Source organism: Manacus vitellinus, unplaced genomic scaffold (assembly GCF_001715985.3).
Source record: "Manacus vitellinus isolate BGI_N305 unplaced genomic scaffold, ASM171598v3 scaffold_32_pilon, whole genome shotgun sequence".
In the NCBI taxonomy this organism is placed as follows: domain Eukaryota; kingdom Metazoa; phylum Chordata; class Aves; order Passeriformes; family Pipridae; genus Manacus; species Manacus vitellinus.
This window is the reverse complement of record NW_021940460.1, coordinates 951,026-965,942: the sequence shown is the minus strand read 5'-3', so window position 1 is coordinate 965,942 and position 14,917 is coordinate 951,026.

Below are 14,917 nucleotides of genomic sequence, written 5' to 3'. Positions count from 1 at the left end.
CTGAGGGCTGAGGAGAAATGTTCTTTGTCTCCTGAAGTCTGAGACATCTACTGTGCTTTGTGGATCTACTTGCCCACAAAAAACCCCAACCTGAGAATGCTTCAATATATATATAAAAAACCTGCTAAAGCTATAGATCACACCCATTTCTTTCCTACTTTCAGAGCAGGTGCAAAGGAAGCATATCAGCAGTACAGTCAGCATAAGCCTGTGTCTCCTTTGAGGTTTCAGATGTCACATCACGTTACAGTGGATATTGGTTCCACATACTATGGTGCATCATGGGCCACACAGGGAAATGCAGAGATTGAAACAAACCCAACGAGAGCAGACACCTGTGTTAGCCCCAGCCCGGCTGAGATGAGAGAATCCTGAGTGCTAAATATTGTGGCCAAAATAAAAACAATGGGTGAGTGACCAAACTGAAACGCTCGAGCTCTTGCTGTTCCCCAGAATGAACAGAGATGTTGATCAGTCAGTGCAATGAGTGTGAGGAAACGTCCCCCTCTGTCACTCCTGTGGGCAGCAGAGTTGTAGCAGGAAGCCAGGTTGGGTCTATGGCATGTGCCAGGGACCAAACTGGAAGGCCTTGCTCAGTCAAAACTATCTTGGCTCCAGTGACACTTTCTCAGCTCCAGGATCTTTCTTCTGTAGAAGCTGTGCCTGATGAAGCCCATTTTCTTCCAAAGCACGGGTAGCAGACTTTGGTTTTGGAATGCTTTTTTCTCCTTTCTCCCTAAAACATCAGCTGTCGAGGAAGGGGGGCAAAGAGAATTGGGTATGGGAGCAGAGATGTTCCCAAACTTAAAGAGTCACTTTGTTATTGAGAGCTCTATGTCTCCACATCTTCTGTTTGGTCACAAACCGAGGATGCTACTGTCTTTCTGCATTGTGAAAAAAACACATGGAACAAGAAAACAGAGCTGAAATATTTCAGCCAGTCTCCCTTATCCTGCACTCAACAATTACTCTTTTTGTCCTCAGGGGGAAAGAGGCATGTACCATTTGAAAGTATTTAGAACTGACTGTGTGGTTTCTACACACAGGATCTTTCAAGGTACTCCTCTCTTCTCATTTGGTGTCACAGGCAATTAAGTTCTTAAGAGGTTCTCTGTAGCATTAGCAGACTATATGATACTCTTGAAAGCGCCTTTATAGCATCCTACAGATAAACTTCTTGCATCTTCCTTGGAAAGTAAAAGGCTAAATTCCAAGACTGGAAGCCGACCAAATCCTTTTTATGTACAATCCAAGCTGGTTGGGTGCTCACCACTGCTGCTCCCCCCTCCAGCTGTGGCTCACCATGGGGGACCTGCTCTCCAAAACCAAAGTCCCTTACCAGGAACTCCTCCCTAAAACCAAAGCCTGTTACCAGGGAGGGAAGGCTCAGTCCTGCCTCTTTGGCTTTACCCTGTGCCCAGCTGTGGGGAGCATCCAGCTGCAGGGAGAGTGAGTCAGAGTGTCAGGGAGCACCAAGGTCTGCATATGCCCTCTCATTCAGCTCTAGCTAAGAGGAAGGTAAATATCAGAGTAAAAAGAGCAAAAAGAAGCAAGGAAGAGCCCATCCTTGGGACTGGCCCTCAGCTGCTCCAGAAGTACATTTCTATTCGACGCTGCCATCCTTTCTGGCTGTAATGTATTTCCTCATTATGGTAAACATCCACATGGCATTTGTTTCTGGAATGACATTGCACAAAGCTGGGCAATAAAAATGCCTCTGATCTTGCAAAGCACAAGGCTCCAGACAAATAAAGTCTGTAAACAGTTCTGCGCTCCAGGATGTTTTATGAGCTGGACTAGTGTTTACTCAGGGCTAAAGCTGAAGAAGTTCATTTCATCTCCCGGAAAAGGCACTGCTCCTGCAGGAGGCTTCTTTCCTCAGGGGGTATTGCCATGGTCACTATGATCTAACTCTCAACTACCTTTTTTCCTTTGCTGCCTGCAAGTCAGTATCATTCATTCCATACTTCCCTCTCCCAGCAATACTTCTCTGATATTTAGAAATGCATATAAATGTCAGCAGGCCAGCGGAAGCCTGCAGGACTCTGCAGGCAGCAGGTAGGTGTGGAGTTCACTGGGATTGTGTTATGCTGAACCCTGAGCGCTGGGGAAGGGTGAAGCACTCCCCTCCCAGGGCTCCTTGGCTGCTCTGCAGGGATATCTGACACCAGCCAGTGGCAGGAGGTGGACAGTGAGCAATGGCATCTCTCGCATTTTCTCCAGCAGTGGCAATCTGATGTGTGCAGGTGGTGCTTGAAGCCAAAGCTGTGCAGGAGAGAGAGACAGACCCTCATTTGAAACCTCTATGTTGCAGTGAAAACTGGAGCAGGGGCACACGTGAAGTGATGAGAACAGTACAAGGATCATAGAATCATCATGGAATCACAGAATGGTTTGGGTTCGAAGGGATCTTAAAGATCAACTAGTTCCAACTCCCCGCCATGGGCAGGGACATCTTCCACTAGACCGGGTTGCTCAGTGCCCCATCCAACCCGGCCTTGAACACCTTCAGGGGTGAGGCAGCCACAACCAATGGCTCTGTTGAGGCTCTGAGATGTTACAGACCAGGCTGTACTCAGCTGAGGCCAAAAAGCCTTTTGCTCACTGCATGAAGGCACGTGGCTTTTTGAATTTTAGAATACAGCTGCCAGCTGGGGCACCTTCCAGATACAAAAGGGTAAGACCAACATGGCACTAAAGTGATCCATCCAGCCTGACTGCCTGACACTCATTCCCAGGGGCTGCCCTGTCCTGTGCCCTGAGGGATGCTGCCTAATCTTCACATGCAAGTGAGGAAGACTGAACATCTCACATCCCAAGAGACATCACCAGCTGTTTCCAGGGGAAGAGACATCACCAACCTGTTGCTGTTGGGAAGAGGGTGGCTCCAAGGTTGGATTGTCCAACCCGCTTGCCTTGTCCAACTGAGTTTGTAACAAGACTGGAGATCCTACAGCCTCTGTGGGTCCCTCATTTGACATTTGACCATCTTCAGGTGGGCACTTTTGACATCGTATCTCACCAGAACTTCCCATGCTGCAATTTGTGCCTGTTGCCCCTTGTCCTGTCACTGTGCATCTCTGAGGACAGTCTGGCTCTGTCTTTTGTGTCCTTTGCACACCCTGCTGTTAAATGTCATCAACAGCAATAAGGTGACCCTTTTCCCTCCTTAAAACTACAGTTTTTCTCAGTCTCATCCCAGTACATTGACATCTTCTTGCAAGGGAAGCCCAAAACCGGCCACCAGACCTCCAGTGCTCAAGCCCATGTAGGAACAGCTCTGGGATTCCTGTCCCGTGAGCAGCTCCAGCTGCACTGCACTAATTCATCACCCGCCGGCGGGCGTCAGGAGCTCCTGGAAAAAAGCAGAAGTCAGAGAACTTTCCCGGCTGGTTCCCCTTTGACAGATTTCAAGCATTCACTCTCCTCTCATCTGGCTATTTGTGAGGGGTTCACATGTCTAGAGCCGCTCCATTAGAGCTCGTCTGCACTGCTGGAAAGCTTCATTAGTTCAGGACAGCGAGTGCATATCTACTGTTCAGAGGGAAAACCAGAGTGGAAGACAAGCCACGTTAGTTACAGCGTGAGGGAAACTCATCAGAGCCAAGCTCAGCTGCAGACTGACTTTATCTTCCTGGTGTCTTTACCTCACAATAGCACAAGCCTTTGTTACACGGGGGGGGGTGATTTTTTTTGCTCTTACAGATTGTTTTGGGACAGACCAAAAAAAAGGGTTTTAGAGGATACTTGGAGCAAGAGGGAAGGGGAAGATGCCCCCAGGCAGCATCAACAGGGTGAGATGCTATTAATCCACCAACTCCCCTGTCTGACCATGAACCCTTTCCTTAGGAAATTCCAGAAGGGTCCAAATTTGACATGTGAAAGGAAAAAACTATTTTTAATAAGTCCGGTCCAGGTCTTCCTTGGGTTCAGTTCCTTGTTGCAACTTGTACCTGGTGGGGTTTTGTAGGTTACATGATCACACCAGATGCTCTGGTCCTATGCCTTTAGCAATGCCCTTCACTTTTCTGAGCACCAAACCAGAGATCAGGGAAGGACATAAGGTATGACTGGAAGTGGGGAAAAAATGGGGGAGAAAAGGGCTTTTTGTAGGCCTGACTGAAAAATGGAAACTTCCCAGGTTAGCCATCCTTCTGAAAACCTCTGGCCTTAAATACACTTCACCACTGATCTGTTTTAATTCCAGGAACAACACACTGAGCTGAGGCTTAGACCTTGGGCAAATTCGCCTTTTGGCTCAAACAGCAAAGATCTTGAGCTGAAAATGCCTGCTGCTGACAGCCTGCACCATGGCTGCATCCCAAACACTGCTGGCATAGCTGTGGTGGAAAAAATAAAATACACTTCATTCCCCAATGGTCATGCTGTAATGGCATGAAATTAGAAACTCTAATCAATAGTGCTTTACACAGCATGACTCTCGTGTCAAAAGAAGAGTCACAAATAAATATGAAAATCAAGGCTGTGAAGCATCAGTAATGAAGTATAATTCTGTCAAGTAATCCCAGCCCATGATTCTGTTCACAAAACCTTCACTCACCCAATCCTTCCCTCTCCACACTTCCCTGGTCTTCCATCTCCACATAATTTTCCTGGTTTTATTTGCTCTTCGCACATGGAATGTCGCTGATTTGAGCGTGAGTGACGAAACTGGGGAGGGAAGGGCTGTGCTGCAGCCCTTGCTCTGCCTCTGCTTAGTTCTCAATACTTCTACCTCTCTGTTGCTCTGGAAGAGGCACCAACCTGCATCTGCTCACCTTGCTGAAACCGATGACACACCTTTCTTCTCAGGCATACCTCTTCCATTCCTACAAAATGTAAATGAAATGCAGATTGTTATCTTTAGAACAACAGCAGAAGTTAGAGTTATCCTATTTATATCAAGAATTACAGGCAGTTGTGCTAAGACCCATGTTTTTTGCTTGTACCGGCAACACTCCCAGAAGAACCACCGGGGAGGTAAAGTATTCAAAAATAATAAGTAGACCCCCAAAGGCATGAAGGGCTGACAGCCACAGGGCTCTCTATCTGTCATACAAGTCTTTCGGGAGCTGGCAGCATTTTGTTCAGGGACAGGGTTTGGGTTTCTTCCAGCACTGGTTTTAAAACTCCTCTTGCCATGCACTGCTAACATCAGCACAGCTTGGCAGGTAGAGAAGTGCCCTGAAAATAGGAATTCTTGGAGTGAAGATTTTGTTAATTAGACCTTCTTCCTGCACACAGCTCCAGCTCTCCGTGCAGCTCCTGTGGCAGAGATGCAGTGATTGACCAAGGGTGGGATGTTTTCAGGAGAACAGATAACAGCAGCTTGAATTCCAGACATAAATGAATGTCCTCCAGAAAGACCTGCCACATCCAAAGGCACAAGAGTCAGTGGGAAAAAAGCTTGCATGGCCTTAAGTGAAGCCCCCAATCTTTGTGAGGGGTGTCTCTGGCAGTTTCTGGGTCCTTTTCCTAATTGTGCCACTGAACCACATTACTTTGGTCACTTGAGTTACCTGCAGCCTTGTCTTTAGCACAGAAAAAGGTATTTCCCTTGAGCCGATACTACTGGAAATCTCAATGAGGACACAGAAACAGAGGTTTACACATCGAATCCATGGCCCGAAGCCCAGATGAAACCAGTAAAAACAAACCCCAGGGGACGACTCTCCACTCCAGACACGCCAAATAGGGACCTGCCCCGGTCCCCTGCAGGGACGGTGGCCTAGGTGACCTCTAGTGGTCCCTTCCAACCGTACCCATCCTGAGATTCTGTGAATGTGGCCTCGTCAAAGGCAGGGTGCCATGGGCCATGCCCTGCAGAGCAGTTCTCACAGCACTGCTTTAGCTCTCTCTCTCTGAAGAACAGTTGCTTCACTTCAGAGCAGTCACTTACATCATGCCACGTCTGAAAAGTGGGATGAAAGCCAAAAAATATGTCTCTCCCAAGCCCTCAATAAAACCAGTGACTTGTGCAATACATGCAAAGCTTTAACTTGGGGAACTTGAAGTCACCAAGCATCTGTTAATCAGCAACGCGCCAGTCCCAGGGGATTGTGGGGACGTTAAAGGTTATCCTGCTCTCCCGCACATCACACTGCTGAGCTCCATTACACAACCAAAGGATGATTTCATGTGTGGCAAAGAATTTTTGATTCTCCGGATATTATTTTAGATGTGGAAACCCAGCTGCTGAATGCTGCTTTTCAGGTTAAACAAAACTTACAGCCAACTCTCATTCTCACACTATTAATGAAGATAATCTTGCCCTGCAATTGACTTTTTCCCAGAAATAGCAGGAGAGGGATTTTCAAATCCTTTCAGGTTTGCAAAACATTATCTCACTCTATTCCTTTAATCTCCTGATGCTGAAAGATGGATCTTTTTCTCTTATGGCTGGATGTACTTCCACACTTCAGCAGCAAACCATGAAAGGGAATCAGGCTTATGGAAAAAAAACAACAAAGAATTTGCAGTGTTAACATTTACTTGGGCTTGTCTGGACTTCCTCAGCTTTGAATTCCAACATGATTGACCAGACCGAACATTGCACAGAAGAGACAAACAAAATGACAGGCTTTGTGTACAAAGGACTGCTAGGCAGGGGAAGAGACTGTGCTCTGCCCCAGGGCAGTGCTGGACAGGACAAGAAGCTGAAGAGCTCAAGGACAGACAGGGAGAGAGGTAGGTTGGACTGGCGAAAAGATTCTTGCAGTACTACAGCACCAGTACTGAGCATTGGGACACACTGTGGGGTCTCAAGGGTCAGTTTTAAGAACATCTTCAGCAAATAAGACAGGGCCAAAGTTTATCCATCCCTAGAAGTGTCCAAGGCCAGGTTGGACAAGGCTTGGAGCAACCTGGTCTACTGGAAGCTGTTCCTGCCCATGGCAGGGGGTTGGACTAGATGAGCTTTAAAGTCCTTTCCAACCCAAACCATGCTGTGGTTCTATGATACTATGATGCAACCTCCCTGGAGGAAGAAGGTGACCTGGAAAATCTCCTGAGGTCCCATTCACTTTTTGATTTCTAGGAAAACCCACAAATAAACAGCACAGCTACAGTAAAAGGCAGAGCAGAGCATTCCCTGAGCAATTCTTCCTCCTGAATTGCAGTGAAGGCACAATTCATAGCCTGCTTTTTCATTTCCATGAATCTCAATTGTTCACATAATAATCACAGAAGTATTTAATAATACAAAGCATATGGGCCAGATGTTCAACTGGTGTAGATCAATAGCACTCGGGAAGCTTTAGTGGTGCTGTGTTGGCATAATCACGTGAAGATCTGGTGCTGCATTTTTAAGGTGGCTCTCTGGATTTTAGTGCCTTCTTATTGCTCCCACTAAAACCAAGTCACAGAGTTTATTGCCCACCTAAAAATGGCCACCTCCCACCAAATACTCATAGTAGAAGATCAAAAACCCAGTGCTCAAAATAGATTGACTTAAGATCACTTAAAAGCCACTGGTCTGGCTTCTGCTGGCCATCATCACAAAGTTTTATCATAGCCACATACTTCTCCATCTGACCTTACCCTGTCTCAGGTGGGGATAGAAAGCACTCACTTGACCAGATGCCTTGTCTTAGTCTCATCAGCTGGTGTGGGAGCTCTGCTTTATTTACTTATCACTATAAAAAAAGAAAAAGAAAAAGCTTTTAATTCACTTCCTCCTGGGAGTTTCTGTGATGCTCATTGATCCACTCTACAAGTACTTCACAAACACTAATGTATCCACTAAACTCTCCACTAATGTCTTCCTGAGACTTGGCACCAAACTGCTCGTTTCTGATGCTGTGCCCTTTTACAGTTGTTTTGCTTTGCTACCTGTTTCAGAGTCACCCCAGGGCTCATTAATTGTTCATCCTTTGTCCCTTGAAAATTTTCCTTTAATCTTTCCAGTCGCATGTTGGACACTGATGTGAAACAGACTTCAATTTGTGGGTCTTCACACCTGCAATGATACTATTTGAACTGATTGTGGCATTACCACTTGCACATGGATCTGTGTAATTGAACTGAAAAGCTTTGCAAGATGTATTCATTGGACTTCTGATCTCATTTGTTAGGCAGCCTGAGGGAACAGGCAATTTCCACTCCTCAATTTATGACAACTGGTCATAGTTACTTAAATGGAATAAAATAAATCCTGCAGCATGTGTCCCTTCTGGAAACCAGGTTGACAATTGTATCCAGAAGAGAATTAAATTGCCCAGTGACAGTACTGTATTGAGTGAAATATATATATATATAGCAGAAAGTCATGGTAAAGTTTTTTGTAGAGGTTCCCAGGTTAATATTCCTTCTGCTAATGTGACTCCTTGATTGAGATTCTCGCAGATCTCAAGAAATTGTATGGAGACTATGCAAATAAGCTGGTCTGCTACAGCTGAAAATAACTTATCCTTGTGCTAATTATATTTGGGGCTAAGGTGTGACCTACTCCACTTCCATAACTAGGCCTAGATTTTCAGCTGTCAGTGACAGCTGGATTTTCAAAAGACCAGTAGACCAGCAAGGCTGGGCTCTTTGGGCAGCACAGTGCACACAGGAGGAATTTCACTGACCACCCAGCCCCAACCATCAGCCCTCAAAACACCATTCCCAAATCAGTAAATCTCCTTTCTTTCATTCCACATAACAAGCAATTTGGGATTTTTTTAATTTTTTTTTTTTTTTTTTTTTTTTTTTTTTTTGTCTTGGGTAGAAATTGCACTATCTGGAAATCAAAGTAGCTGTTTCTAGACTCAGCCAGTTTTAAAGCTGAGGTTTGTACTGTGGTCCACACATCTCCCTGAGGACCACAAGCTCAACCTGGCATCCTGCCATAATGCCCAGTGTGGGAAAGGCTGAGGAACTGGGAATTTGTACTCATGTGGGATACTGCAGCAAGAACTCCAACTGAGGAGCCCTTTGTCTTTGTTCACTCCACGTGCTGAACTGGCTAATGGCTTTCAGTTTGGGTCCTGAGAGGACTATGAGCTCCAACAGACAAGGCTGTTTGAGTACACCTGCAGAGCTTGGCCTAAAAGGAGGCCAGGTCCTTCTTCCTTTTAGCCCTGCCCTCTTTTCCACTGGCTTTTTCCTCTCATGAAAGCAGCCCATTCCCATCTAAAGTGTGCCAAGTGACCTTCTGGAGGGTGAGGAACTGGTCCTGGGTGTATAGCAGTTGCCACACCTATTAATGTTCTGCTGTGTGAGAACACTAGTGTGGATTTATGAGATTATTTTAAATCCAAGCTGCACATTTCTTAATTATCGGTATTCTTTTCCTGTACAAGAAGAATTTGCATGATTTCTCAGCAGTAGAGAAGAGCAACATCAAAACAATAAATTAAAAAAATGCACCAATTGGTCATGTAAGTGTATGTACAGTTGCTGGCATTGTTCATTTTCCTTGCAGAGCCAATGCAGACATCAAGGAAGAGCAGATCCTCAGTGTAGCTTCCAGAGAACCCCATTCACTGGTGCTGGTGGAAGAGCCGGCCCTGCATTAGCATGTTTACTCCAGGAGTTCTTCAAGGAACCCAGATAGTTTTGGCAAAGAATGCCAACTCAGACAGTGATCCTGCAAATATTTAAGCACTGAGCACTGTTGCTGTTACAGGTGGTGTTGTTGGCACTGAAAAGACCTCTTACAGCAGTGGTGGGGCCAAGGGGACACAGAGTTTTTGAGGCTAAGACCTCACGGAGCAAAGACATCCACCATTTGGGTTTTAATAATATGGGAATGTGCATCACAGGCAGCTGGCTCCTGAGTTTAGCAGCAGAGAAACAGGCAATGGATTCACATGGAGATCCACTGCCTTCCTGGTGGGTTTGATCCTCTGGCACATCTGGGGAGTGTGACCCATCCTGCTCTGCCAGGAGCTCCCAGGCCACTCTCCCTCTGTATTGGGGGGAGGAGCTGGTGCCCTCCTCGGCCACTCTATATCTGCTGGTGGCTTTTACAAATGGGAATTAGGACCCCAAACCAGTGAAGTGCTTTAATCCAACATCACTTCATTGCTGCCCACCAAATGACAAATGACATTAACGTGATTTTTATCACTTCAGACAGTCCAGCTGCCCACATGAAAACTTAAAGATATATTTTGACCCTGTCTTGTCTACATTTGTGAATGGTTCAAACACTTGCCATCCTGGCACCATATAACTCAAACTGCCACTGCCCCAGTGATGTATTTTGAAGAGAGACCATTCTCACACTGTACTATATCAGGGGAATGACAGGCCCTTGTGGTGTACATCAGCAGGAAGATGACACTCTACTTTTGTGTTTTAAGGGCTCCAAGATATATCATGGAAAGTGCTGTCTGATTCCTGGAACCTGGAGGCAGGCACAAGGTGTTATTGTCAAAATAAAAGAGAAAAACTGGGGCAGATTTTGAATCTGACTATCCCACGATGATAGCAACAGGCAGGGGGTCATGGAGGCATTTTCTTCTGGCAGATTGGGATGTTTCCTCATCACTTTATCAGATCAGCCCAAAAGTGTGTTCCTAAAGCTCTATTTCAGAAATTATCTTTTGCTTAAATTTTACAATATTCTTCACTCCACTGGGCTTTCAGTGGATTTGCACATGTTTAATTTTAAGCATGTATTTTGCTGCCATGCTACCTAGGGGTAGTAATCTGGATTTTATAAGGCTGAGCTTAGTTCTGTAAAGTCAGAAGAAGAAAAGAACATGGAAATAATTCAGCAAAGGGCAGTACAAGTATGTGAAGAAAGGACACAGTTGCTCACTCACTGATATTTTATATATCCCCTGGCATCAGAGGCACTGATTCTAGCATATGCTGAATAAGAATCATGAAGCTGTAGGGACTCCACCAGTCCTCAGCAGCAGGGGAAAGCAGATCTGGTGACGAAGTGAAAAGAGGGAAATGCAAAAACTCACGTGCCTGTGCAAGGTGCAAAAGTGATTGTGAAACAAAAGTGACTGTGAAACAAAAGTGACTGTGAAATGAATTTAAACAAGAAAAAATAAAAGAGAAAAAGAAAAAAAAAATCTAGTGTTCCTTAGAGGACCCAGTTGTGGGGCAGTCCCAAATCCTCAAAGTCAGATTTCCTATTTTAGAGCATCACACTCAGGACAATAAGTATGACAGGTTTATAACCCACCCAAGTGAAACAAGAATCCTGGCCAGAGCTGGAAGTCCCTGTTCCTAATTCCATCATTTATCTACTGGCTCAGGTTCCATCTACACAGATTTAAAGTCTCACACTGGCTCCTAAGGCTATGCTATATAAAATTTGATTGTTACATTCAACGGGCTGTAATAAATTAAATGAACTATCAGTAATAAGTTCACAGGCAACACTATCTTTTTTCAGTAAAGTATACTTCCTTAAAATATACCAGCAGCATCAAATGTAACTAGATTTAATTTCATACTGAAGAATCTGTGAATATTCATTTTAAAATAGTCACCAAGGCCTAATTTTAATTTGTGTGATGTTTCTGCTAATACCAATGCCTACTTAAAATATCCATTAAAAAGCCTTAAGAATATTAACTGGGAATTCTTACAGAAATGCACTAGAGTTTTATGTTTTGAATTAACATTACAGGCTTTTTGGTTTAACTCCTGTTAAACAGACTTCATTATTACAAGAATATGTGCAAATTAAAAGAAGCCCATTGAAATCTAAAATTCCATGCTAAAAAGATTAGGGATATTTGAGTTATTTTTCTTCTGAAAGAATAAATGTAATAAAATGTGATAGGGAGTAAAACCCAATACTTAGAAACACTCACAAGATTGTCAGGGGCTAGACAGTGGTGAGAATTTTCTAATGAGCTTCAGAATAACAGGCTTCATACAAGGAATCATTTCCCTTGTGTTTTTCTGCCTCCCATCACAAAGACATCACATTTATAAAGCCTTTGTCACAGATCTTGTTGGCAAACCATTCTACGATTCCATGATCTTCACCTGGCTCCAAGGTGCAGGCAGGGATGTGCTGGGTCAGGGAAGAGACATATGGTCCTGACATGGTTTAAGCCCAGCCAGCGGCTAAGGACTCTGCAGAAGCTCTCTCCCTGCTTCCTCAGTGGGATGGGAAGGAGGATCAGTAGGGGAAATGTAAAACTTGTGGTTTGAGATAAGAATTTAATAATTAAAACAAAGTAAAATAAAATAGTAGTAATAATACTAATGATTATTATAATAATAATTGTAATTAAAAGGAGAGAGAGAGCGAGAGAGAGAGAAACCCCAAGAGAAACAAGGGATGCACAATACAGTTGCTCACTACCCTCCACCCCGTGCCCAGCCCATTCCCCAGCAGTGATCAGTGCCTCCCAGCAACTCCCCAGTTTCTGTATTGGGCCTGGTGCTCCATGGTATGGAATATCCCTCTGGCCAGTTTGGGTCAGCTGCCCTGGCCCTGCTCCCTCCTGGTTGTTTGTGCATCTTCTCATTGGCGGAGCATAACACACTGAAAAGTCCTTGATTTAGGGTAAGCACTGCTCAGCACCAACCAAAACATCAGTGTGTAATCAGTATTATTCTCACACTGAACCCAAAATACAGCACTGCACCAGCTACCAAGAAGGAAAATGATTTCTATCCCAGCCAAACCAGGACCAGTCCCCACTGACACCAGCCAGGTTTAGCAGACCTGGACACCTCGGACTTGCTCTCCAAAGGCTGCCCTCTGCTCCCTACCTGACCAAAACCTGGCTGTTGAGGATGGGAGTGAAGGTGCACAGGGCTGGATCTCTGACAGGACATCTACCAGGCTTGGTTTGGCACTCTGCACTGGGCTGGGCTTCCCCCTCCACCAAGGAAATTCCACTGCCCAACAGCTTGTCTGAAGTCGGGCTCATTCCACAGCCCTGGAGGGAGCTGGAGCCTCTGGAAGGATGTCCCCTGCTCCAGCACTACGTACATATATATGTGTCTATATGGTGAAGCTCACTCTAAGGCCTAAGGGGCAGTGAAAGGACTTCACGTGGAAGCAAGGCACTGCAAAATACATTTATCCTTCATTTGCTTTGGCTCCCAGCTGCTGTATTGATCCCCTTGGCTTCTAAATAGCCTTCCATTCAATATAGTCATCAATGAAAAGTCTCCTACTCTCATAAATCACATGAATATTTACGCTGCCTTGTGTAAAATACATCTTGTAGCCTACCAGGTGCTTCATGTCCCTGTTCCCTGTCTGGTTACTTCTGTCCCTCTGTTTACCTGAGGGGGCTGGGGCAGCCCCTGACCCTTCCCTGGGCTCCAGGCAGCCACAGCCAATTATCTGTGCTAAAACTCTTCTGTCAAGCTGCCAAATCTTTTGCATTAATCCTGAAAATTACAATTAACGAGTGCTAAGAGGATCTTTCCACCTCTGTATATGGCTCTATTCAGTTGTAATGATCCTTGCTGCTCCACCAGCATCCGAAGCCTCTTATGGTCACGGCTTTTGGCTCTGGGGCAGGGCAAAGCACTCAGGGAAGGGAAGGGCCTGGTGGCAGAGGGGCTTCTGCCTTTTCTTGCTTGATGTCCTGTGACAAGGATGCTCCACACTGAAGATGGGAGAGATCTGAGTTAGTGAGAGCCCACGGTCCCCTCCACGTGAAAGGTCGTGTCAACATTTCAGGAGCTTGAAGTCATTAGATTTTCTGGGATCTGCCAGAAGACGGGGCTGATGATCAGCCTGCATGGGACCCCACCCTGGCTGGCTAATGAGACAACTTGAAACAACTTCACTGAGGCTCCAGGAGTCAAATTCCCAAGTTACCAATGCAGCTACAGAGACGCAGCTCTCTGAGGACCAAAACTTTTAAAATATGGTATTTTTAGTGATTAAGAACCAGAACTGGGACTCTCATTGACATGCTAATGTTATCTCTAGATGTGAATTAGGGATCTCAATCATGTCTGGATCAATTAATCCCCTGACTGGGCATGGTGAAATACCTGCAGTAACCTTTAAGATTTGAAGAGAGATCTGTTCATATTTTTTAGCATGGACTGATTGCTATTCCCTCACAACAATCCCGCCTCCACCTGAGCTGTTGAACAGTTCCAGGAAAGGTTCTTGTTCTTGATTTTTTCCCCTTGCTTTGACCAGCAAACACTTGAAGGTGTTTAACCTTCACCAAGCAGTCAGTAACTGCCCCAGCCGGGCAGGCACTGGCTCTGCTCAATTCACCACTCACAGAAACTAAAGGATCTCCTATAATTCAATGGGTTGGTAGGTCTTGTGCTCCTGCTTTCACAAACCTCTTCATTGACATTTCCCCTTCAGGACTATTTATCTTTTTTCTCCTCTGTGTGTTCACTTTAGTCTGAGTTTATACAAACCACTTCACTGTGAATGGAGCATTTGTGCATTTCCAGGGTTTCGATCCCAGAAATAACCCTGCAGAAATCACTAGAATTACACTGGGGGAAAAGCAATGGATGTCAAAGGAGAAACAAGGTTTGTTTCTTTATTCCTTAGAGAGGAAATGTTAGATAACTAACTGCTTCCCTGACTTAATAATTTCCACTGTCTTCAGTCAAATGATTTTCCATTAGAACTAATAATAAATTTACCTTGTAATTACTAGATTTAATCTATAAATAATATATAATATATATTCAATATATATTATCCTCTATCCTTGATATATATTATCCTCTATGAGGTTAAGCACTTCTCCCCTCACTTCAGATGCTCTTTAAATTAGAGGATACAAACACAAACCAAAAATCAGAGTAGCCCAAGTATCCACTACCCCAAGCAGATCCCCTTCTGGAGAGGTCTCTGTCTGTGCAGGCGGGTCCCTGCAGGTGGACAGATGCCTGTGTGGGACACAGTTAACAGGGTTAGCTGGGCAATCAGCATCTGGAGCTGGGCAGGAGTGTACATCCTCATGCTTTGCATCCACACCAGTTCAAGCACTTAATGGACTTCTAATCTCAGCTG